Here is a 10,000-nt window from a genome sequence, read left to right as displayed (position 1 = left end):
TTCAGAATGGGAAACAGAAATGACAGGGACACGCTGACCGAGATGACAAATTCAGCTCACCGTCGTGGTCATTTTCTCGAAGGAAAAGCAAAGGTATGTGGCAGGGCATGATTCAACTGAAAAAGATGAAGGGTGACCAAAAGATGTGGAACGAACTTTCTTCGCTATCCCAATGTCGGAGTAACAGGAGAACGTGAACTGAAACCATGTGTTCTATTTGGACGGACAAGGATTTATAACGCCCATCCAAGGATTGGAACAGTGAATCTTTCCCAGAACTCAAAACTAAACAAAGCCTGCATTGTTTCTGGTGTGTGTATACGCCCACCAGCTCCAAGTAGACATGACGTCACACAGCAAAGGTACCAATGATGTCGCTGCAGACTCAGATCTGCTGAACCACAACTCCTTTTAAAATTTTTTTTTTTATTTTATAGAAAAGGCGCTAGTTGATGCTAGGTACACACACTGATTGGTCAAATTATTAGTCTCTTGGGGTAGAGGGCAAGGAAGGTGAATTGCACTCACTGGATCTGCGGATCAAGCTTTGTGTGTGTGTGTGTGCGTGTGAGAGAGAGAGAGAGAGAGAGAAAGAGAGAACAGAGAGGACTTTAAATCAAACTACATACGAAACGTGATATTTTTTCCATTGTCTTAAAGTGCAGACCATAAGAGAGAGAGAGAGAGACAGAGACAGAGACAGAGACAGAGACATAGAGAGACAGAGACAGAGAGACAGAGAGGCAGATGGTACATTTTATCCAACTTGTAGTCACATACAAACATAACGTGTTGTAATTTTCATTGCGTTAAAATACAGAATACGAATCTTATTTTAAACATGCTGCATTGCAATTTAACTATATATTTCAACAAGCATTTCATTAGTTTAGGATGTTGTCAACGGAAAAAAAAACTATTTCACCACTTTGCAACAGTCCTGTCAAACTCCATCCCATTCTTAAAAGAAAAGTTATGGGGAGTATTCTTTATCATTAAAAAAAAAAAATCTGATGACAGCTGTTTTGCAGCTGCTGATTCTTTCGCGAGGGCTTGGTGGATCAGGCTCTCAGCTCATTCACGACCCAGGAATAAAAAAAAATATTTCCATGACATGTCGATACGCGAGGGAAAGAGAGTGGATGAGAACGTGGATGTGTGTGTGTGTGTGTGTGTGTGTGTGTGTGTGTGTGTGTGTGTGTGTGTGTGTGTGTGTGTGTGTGTGTGTGTATGGGGAGGAGGATGGGGGAGGGAAGAGCAATGGAGCAGGGCCTGGAGAATTGAAAGAAAAAAAATGCATGTTCAAACCTTGAATGAAATGTCATGCCATAAAATTAGACCGATGAAAAAAGAATTAAAAATGTGTGTGTGTGTGTGTGTGTGTGTGTGTGTGTGTGTGTGTGTGTGTGTGTGTGTGTAAATATAATGTATATATTATATATATATATATATATATCTAGAGAGAGAGAGAGACAGACAGACAGACACACACACACACACACACACACACACACACACACACACACACACACACACACACACACACAGAAGCTGGACGTAAAAGGTCAGAGAACTATGATATATGTTTGCTGTGAACTTTTATGACGGATGATGATGACTGAGCATAAAAACGACGCTGAGAGTAAGACATATTTAGCCACGATACTTTATGACTTGAATGGAGCTGCACATTTCGGATGGAACCTTCCAGAACGCAGCCACAACCAGGCCTGAGAGAAACCTACACTGTTGGTCAGGAACTGATTTTTTTAGAAACACTCTCAAAGACACACCCTTGAAGAGGCTGGTACTTGACTGTGTGGTATCAGTCTTTACTTGTGAGAATCCAGAGGCCTCAACTTTGGATTGTAACTCAGGACCAACTAATCCCACAACGAAATGTCTCTGATGGGGTCCGAACCCATTACTTTCCAGTCGTCAGTTCACGACGTTGACCGCTTCGCCACAGTGGCTGCTGTAGTTTGACGGTATCATGAGGTTAGGCATTTTCGTCTGCTGTCTTGTTTTCTCGTCAACAGGTTACCATCATGGCATTCCGTTATAAACAGGGGTTGGGGATGGGTGGAGGAGAAAGTGGACGGGGTGACGGGTTTGGAATGAGGGCAGTGGGGGGATGAGTCACACGTCTCTTGGAATAATGAATCTGTCTATTTTCAAAACACTATTTTTGTTTACTAGCGTTGAAAAAAGAAAGGAAGGAGGTGTTGCGCAACGAATTACTTCGTTGCCCTTTGTTTGTTTGTTTGTTTTTTTTTTTTTTTGCAAACGCACACATGTATTCAGCAAAACAGAAATACAGAACTACACTCACACAGGCTTACAGAGAATCATACAGACACGCAGAAACTAATTTTCGCACACAAACACAGGCGCGCGCACCGTACACACACAAACACACACACACACACACACACACACACAGATGAAACATCGCTATTTCAGCGGAAATGTTGACTAAACAAAACGTCAGCTGTTCATGCTATTTCTAATCCAGTCAATGATGTAACTTATTTTCGGTTGACATCAGTGGGCGCAAACCAATAATTAGCCCCGCATTTGCTTAAATAATGATCTCGCGTATACATCACGTATATATACACCTGTTTTTGTTGAGACTTTGAACAAGGGACGCCTGTATTGATTGTCGTGAAAGACAGAGGAGAGCGGTGAGTGGGAGTGGGGTGCACAACTGAAGAAAAAACGAACAACAAACCTTACCGTCTTGCAGGGTAAAGATGGAAAACGATTGAGGTCATTCACAGGTTGTGTCTGTATCCACAGAGAAAAAAGGTTTGGTATATTTTGGGATGATGTTCGGAAAGTATTCTTTTCATGCCATTTGAATTCTGCAGATAACCCCATGAATCAATATGTAATGCAATTGTTAGTAATCACTTCATTATGACCAGTTCCAGTGCATTTCCCAATTACGATTTTTGCAGATAGACGTTTTCTGTTACCAATCAGGTACACGTGTCATGTACAAGCAGCGTTACACGTCGTCAGTAGCAACCAAGGCAAACGTAAATGTGATAGAAAAAGCTGATGAGCGAAATTATAATCAACCGGAAAACTGTCATTTGAAGTTCTTTTTAGACACAGAAGACACTTGATTAATCTGACCAGGTTTGAGGACATCAAAAAAAAAAAAGTCTGGAGACGAAGCTTTCAAGGGTCTTCCATTCGACAGATGTGTCTGTATGAGTGCTAATCATACCTCCAAAAATGATCATGTCCAGATGATGACAGGAAAGGAATTAGTTACAGTCCTATCATCCAGTCCAAAACTAATTTCTTCTTGCATTCATACTCATTCTCGTCGATCAGTATACAAGACTCAGAGTCCATAGCCTGTAATGAACTTCGTTTCTGACGGGAGCAATAGCCGAGTGGTAAAAGCGATGGACTTTCAATCTGAGGGTCCAGGGTTCGAATCTCGGTAACGGCGCGTGGTGGATAAAGGGTGGAGACTTTTCCGATCTCCCAGGCCAACATATGTGCAGACTTGCTTGTGCCTGAACCCCCTTCGTGTGTATACACAAGCAGAAGATCAAATACGCACGTTAACGATCCTGTAATCCATGTCAGTGTTAGTTGGGTTATGGAAACAACATACCCAGCATGTACAACCCCCAAAACGGGGTATGGCTGCCTACATGGCGGGGTAAAAAAAAAAGGTCATAGACGTAAGAGCCCACTCGTGTACATATGAGTGAACGTGGGAGTTGCAGCTCACGAACGAAGAAGAAGAAGAAGAAGAAGAAGAAGAAGAAGAACTTTGTTTCCTTTCCCCCTGAGTTCGGATTAGGATTGCCTGCCACACCGTGGACATACCTCACGACAGGGTTTCCTGTGACCTCAGACTGACAGAAGGAAGGGTGATAAAGCGCTGCAGTTGGTTAGTTCAATGCCAGTTTCCGCTTCATGGCGTCTCACTGTCTCAGTCTGCCATACCTTGTCGTTCTGATGACGCCACTTTGGTCAATGGAAATAAAACTGACTATCCCTTGACTGATTAAAATGAGAACCACGCACAAACACACAGACACACAGACACAGACACACACACAACCACCACCACCACCAAAATCTAACAACACACGCACACACACACACACACACACTCACAAACACACACACATACACACACACACGCACGCACACAGACAGAGGACACAGACACAGACACACACACACACACACACGCACACACACACACACACACACTCACACACACACACACACACACACACACACACACACACACAATCGCACACGCTCACAGAACACAATTTACAATGTCATTAGAAATTCCTTTGTAAAGATATCACCATTAGGATTCTAACAATTCATCCATCCTTTCTTTCTCTTCTCCTTTTCATTTCTTTCTTTTTTTCCGTTCCTTCCTTTCTTTCTCTTTTCATTTTTTTGGTAGTTAATCTCTCTTATTCCCGACGCTGACTTAAAGTATGTCTGTCTATTTGATGACAGCGAAAGAGCAGCGGAACAAGTGTGACCTTTGATATGTTGAACTGCAAACACGAAAACGATTCTTTCTCTGTCAGCCTGTTCTGCTTGTCAGCCATCTTTTTGGCTTATAGATCTCAAGAGAGTGGACAAGCTTGACAAGTAACAAACAGGATTTTAAATGCATGTTTTCTTTTAACTCACTCAGTACGGCCAGTCCTCTCTTCTCCTCTACACAGACAGACCCCTCAGATGTCCAGTGGGTGTCTTAATGACCCAACCTTTAGCTTCCGTCGTCAGAATTGTGGTCTTCTTTGTCAACATTCACCTCTTCAGTATAAGAGCCTTCCGCTTGTAATATTTTGATGGTGGTAATTGGGGTGAAACGCTGTTCACGTCGTCTCTTTCGCCGTTCGTATGGAGAGAGTTAACGAAAAGCGCGAAGCGTTAATTTTGCTGGGATTGTGAATTGCTAACGCTGGATGATCGATAATTGACGATGAAGATGTGTGATTAACTACTTTCTGTACGATGCAACAGCGAGCATTAGAGAATATTCTGCACTCTAATCCATTCTGCTATGTTCACACATGCAAAAACACGCGCACATCAACACACAAACACACACATGCATACGTACATATACACACGTACACACAAACACATACACAGACTCAGACAAACAGTCACACACAGAGACACACACAAACACACAAACACACACACACACACACACACACATCAATCGGTACTTACGTATGTACGAAAACACACACACACACACACACACACACACACACACACACACACAGACACACACACACACACACACACACACCACACACACACACACATCAATCGTACATGCGTATTTACGAAAACACACACACACACACGCGCGCGCGCGCGAACACACACACACACACACACACACACACACACACACACACACACATTCATATACGCAAAGAGAGAGTGGCATATATATAAAACACAGAAATTGTTCAATCATTGCCCTCAGCAGGGTGTACGCTGTTGAACCAAAAAAATCATAAGGCAAAAGAGAGATACATAAGGAATGAAACAGGGAGTGAGGGAAACAAAGAAAGAAAGAGGGAGAGAGAAAGAGAAGAGAGGGAGAGGAGAGAGAGAGAGAGAGAGAGGAGAGAGGAGACAGAGACAGAGAGAGAGAGAGAGAGATGGGAGAGAGAGAGGGAGTGAGAAGGAGAGAAAGAGATATGATGCCGATGTTTTATTCAGTGTAGTGAAGCATTACTGAGATGGAAAGATAGACAAATAGATAGATAGAAAGAGAGAGGGGAGACAGACAGAGAGAGAGAGAGAGAGGGAGAGAGAGAGAAAGAGAGAGAGAGAGAGAGAGAGAGCCAGCCAGGCAGCCAGCCAACCAGCCAGAGACAGACAAAGACGAAGACAAGAGAAGGAGAAGAAATAGGCAGAAATATACCCCGAACAAAATTTAATTTACATCCACCACCACCACCACCTCCCCCCGCCCCCCGAAGTGTGCGATCAATACTTTTCGAGGTTACTAACGAAGCGAAAACAGGGCGTGATGATGGAGTGTCTGTAGATCACCATGCCCGTCTGTCTGTCTGTCGCGAACAATTCTTGAACCGATCCTGACGAAGTAACTCGTAATGACCGAGGGAGTTCCCGCCATGGCCGCGTAAATCTATAGCCCCCTGTCTCTCCGTGTCACCTGGTGAGTCTGTCATGTGATCAGAAATCGATGTCCCTGCCCACCGTGTTTGTCGATACCGGATGAGCTGGCGAAACGAACAGAAAGACAGAGAGAGAGAGAGAGAGAGAGAGAGAGGGAGAGAGAGAGAGAGAGAGAGAGAGAGAGAGAGAGTGTGTGCAAAAGAAGAGAGGGAGAGAGAGAGAGACAGAGAGAGAGTGTGTGTGTTAAGAGAGAGAGAGTACAAAAGAAGGAGAGGGAGAGAGAGAGAGGGAGAGAGAGAGAGAGAGAGAGTACAAAAGAAGGAGAGGGAGGGAGAGAGACAGAGAGAGACAGAGAGAGAGAGAGTGTGTGTGTTAAGAGAGAGAGAGAGAGAGAGAGAGTACAAAAGAAAGAGAGGGGGAGAGAGTATAAAAGAGAGGGAGAGAGAGAGAGAGTGTACAAAGAAAGAGAGGGAGAGAGAGAGTACAAAAGAAAGAGAGGGAGAGAGAGAGGGAGAGAGTACAAAAGAAAGAGAGAGAGACAGAGAGAGAGAAAGGGACAAAGAGTGTGTGTTAAAAGAGAGAAAGAGAGTACAACAGAAAGAGAGGGAGAGAGAGAAACACACAGAGACAGCGTGTGTGTATTAATAGAGAGAGAGAGGGAGAGAGAGTACAAAAGAAAGAGAGGGGGAGAGAGTATAAAAGAGAGGGAGAGAGAGAGAGTGTACAAACAAAGAGAGGGAGAGAGAGATAGAGTACAAAAGAAAGAGAGGGGGAGAGAGTATAAAAGAGATGGAGAGAGATAGAGTGTACAAAGAAAGAGAGGGAGAGAGAGATAGAGAGAGTACAAAAGAAAGAGAGGGGGAGAGAGTATAAAAGAGAGGGAGAGAGAGTGTACAAAGAAAGAGAGGGAGAGAGAGTACAAAAGAAAGAGAGGGAGAGAGAGAGAGAGAGTACAAAAGAAAGAGAGAGACAGACACAGAGAGAGAGAAAGAGACAGAGATTGTGTGTGTTAAAAGAGAGAGAGAGAGTACAAAAGAAAGAGAGGGAGAGAGAGACAGAGAGAGAGAGAGAGTGTGTGTATGTGTGTGAAGAGAGAGAGAGAGAGAGAGAGAGAGAGAGAGTACAAAAGAAAGAGGGAGGGAGAGAGTGAGTACAAAAGAAAGAGAGGGAGAGAGACAGAGAGAGAGAGAGAGAGTGTGTGTGTGTGTTAAGAGAGGGAGAGAGAGAGAGTACAAAAGAAAGAGAGAGAGAGACAGAGAGAGAGAAAGAGACAGAGAGTGTGTGTTTTAAAGAGAGAGAGTACAAGAGAGAGAGAGAGAGAGAGAGAGAGAGAGACAGACAGACAGACAGACAAACAGAGAGAGAGAGAGAGTATGTGTATGTTAAGAGAGAGAGTACAAAAGAAAGAGGGAGGGGGAGAGAGAGAGAGAGTGTGTGTGTGTGCGTGTGTGTTGAGAGAGAGAGAGAGAGAGAGAGAGAGAGAGAGAGAGAGAGAGAGAGAGAGAGAGAGAGAGTATAAAAGAACGAACGAACGAAGGAACTTATTTTAAAAGTAAGCATACACATGCTTTCTTGACATCCAGTCCCTCAGGGCAAAATATTAATAGGATATCAAAAGGTTATAGAAATACATACATGACATTCAAATAGACTCAAATGCACAGTAAACATTGACAGGTACATAATCATAATGCATTGACAAAAAATGTATATAAATATAATGATATAAAAGTACAATATGAGAGAGAGATGATGATGAAGAATGATGATGATAATGATGATAGTGATGATGATGACGAGAAAAGAAAGAGAGGGAGAGAGAGAGAGGGAGAAAGAGAGAGACAGAGGGAAGTCAGAACTCAGAAGTTTAATGTACATCGGCCTTTGGCCACATTGCATATGGTTGGTGCCCAAGGGGAAAGGCTGGGGTGGAGCAGGGGTAACAAAGTAGACTCTTTGTCTTATTTCACTATGTTACACTACACTTTTCTGTTATAAATAGTTCTGCGCTCACATCCATCAAAGGTAACTGATTAATGGAAGCATCAATTCATCGTCAGTTTACACTCAATAACTCGTCCTTTACATATTGGAGGGAAAACATCAGAGTTGACTCGGAATGGTGTGTGTGTGTGTGTGTGTGTGTGTGTGTGTGTTAAAAAGGGGGGTGGCGTGTGTTAGAGAGAGAGAGAGAGAGAGAGAAGAGAGAGAGAGAGAGAGAGCGAGAGAGCATGAGATGGATAATGGATAAGCATTGGCCATGGTTTTATTTTCTTCAATCCTCGCCTTTTGCAGGGCCTGCGAATCTATTCTTGGGGTAAATGTTTGGGTTAAGTGAAATGCACGCGAGTATTATTTGTATATCTGGCGTTTTCCTCCTCATTTTACTTTCATTTACGAACACTTATCACGAATGATGAAACAACAACAACAACACAAACCAACCAACAACGAAAGGAGAACACCCTTTAATAGCCGTTCTTACAGATGTATGCTGTATTTCTGTTGTCACATATACGTTTCCTAGCATGCATCAACACAGGGTCCATCAACACATCTGTAAAACAACCGAACAAAACCCGTCTCGTTTTTACTGCTCCATGTGCTGTTATGCAGGATGGAATTATTTATATCGGTGTGGACGCGTATGACTGCATGCACGAGCCGACAGATATCAATAAAACCGAAAGCAAAGTACATCTTTTTATACCTCTTTCTGTAGACGTGCCGCATGAGTTTGGCTTTTTCACGTGTCCCTGCGCTTGTCAGCGTGAGTGTGTGGGCTGTTGCGCTTTCATGTCAGTGCTTTCGTTCTGCCAGGTTTACAACCAGGGCACAATCAATACCCCAAGGTCCGCATGCCTTTTACGTTTTACTGGGGCGCTGGGTGCACGGCAGTTTGCCCAGTTCAATGCATTTACCCTGCGCGAGCCAGTCTTGCCTTTCCCTCCTTCATGTCCTATTGTCCAGTTGGAGGATTGCCGACTTAATTGGAATCCCCCGAAGTTCTGATGTGCGGATTCCCTATTGATTCCCGACCCCTAAAACACAACGATAGGGATTTGCTGTTGTTATATTCACTCCTCTTCCCCGTAATCCCACTTTTATTCCTGGATATTCTCCCTCCCCCTCCCCCGCCCCCCTCCCCCCTTCCTCCCCCGTTCCCTTCGCTGCCTGTGGATGTTGTCATCAGCCACTATCTAGGGCTGAAAGAATTAAGGCGGAGAAAAAGCGAAATATCCACAGAGAAAGCACAGCAGACTTCTTCCCTTTCACAGTCAGTGGATGGAAGGATCATCGGAGACAGTTTGGTCGTCATGGTTGCTTCTACCTGCGTGTGTAACATCTACTGCATAACGACATGTCTTTCCTTTTTGGTCTTTTTTTTTTATAGACTGGTTTGAAAACCTCCGACCATCATGGTGAAGTAAGGGGCGTTGGGAAGGGGGTCGGGGGGTGGGGGGGGGGGGGGGGGGGGGGGGGGGGTTCGGAATTCCCCATCAACAGATCCAACCTGGAGAAAGTGACAACGTTCCCTCAATGTATGAATAAACATGTTGGAAGTATAACTGATACAAGAAAAAATCTGTTCCTTTGACGCCGAAATATTGACCATTGTGTCATTATTTGATTTTACTGTAGCTTGATGAAGCCTTTTGTACACGAAAGTGTGTCTTCACAAGTGACTGAGAACGTTGATGTTTTTGACTTTTTGCATTCATTATCAGTTGTTTCGCTTGTCAGTTTAACGACTTCTCTTTTACGAAGTCCTTTAAGTAATTTCCTGTAACTGTATTTAGAGGGGGTTTTTTTGTGTGTGTGTTTTTTC

The sequence above is a fragment of the Babylonia areolata genome, chromosome 3, assembly GCF_041734735.1.
Source record: "Babylonia areolata isolate BAREFJ2019XMU chromosome 3, ASM4173473v1, whole genome shotgun sequence".
Lineage (NCBI taxonomy): Eukaryota > Metazoa > Mollusca > Gastropoda > Neogastropoda > Buccinidae > Babylonia > Babylonia areolata.
This window is presented reverse-complemented; position numbering follows the sequence as displayed.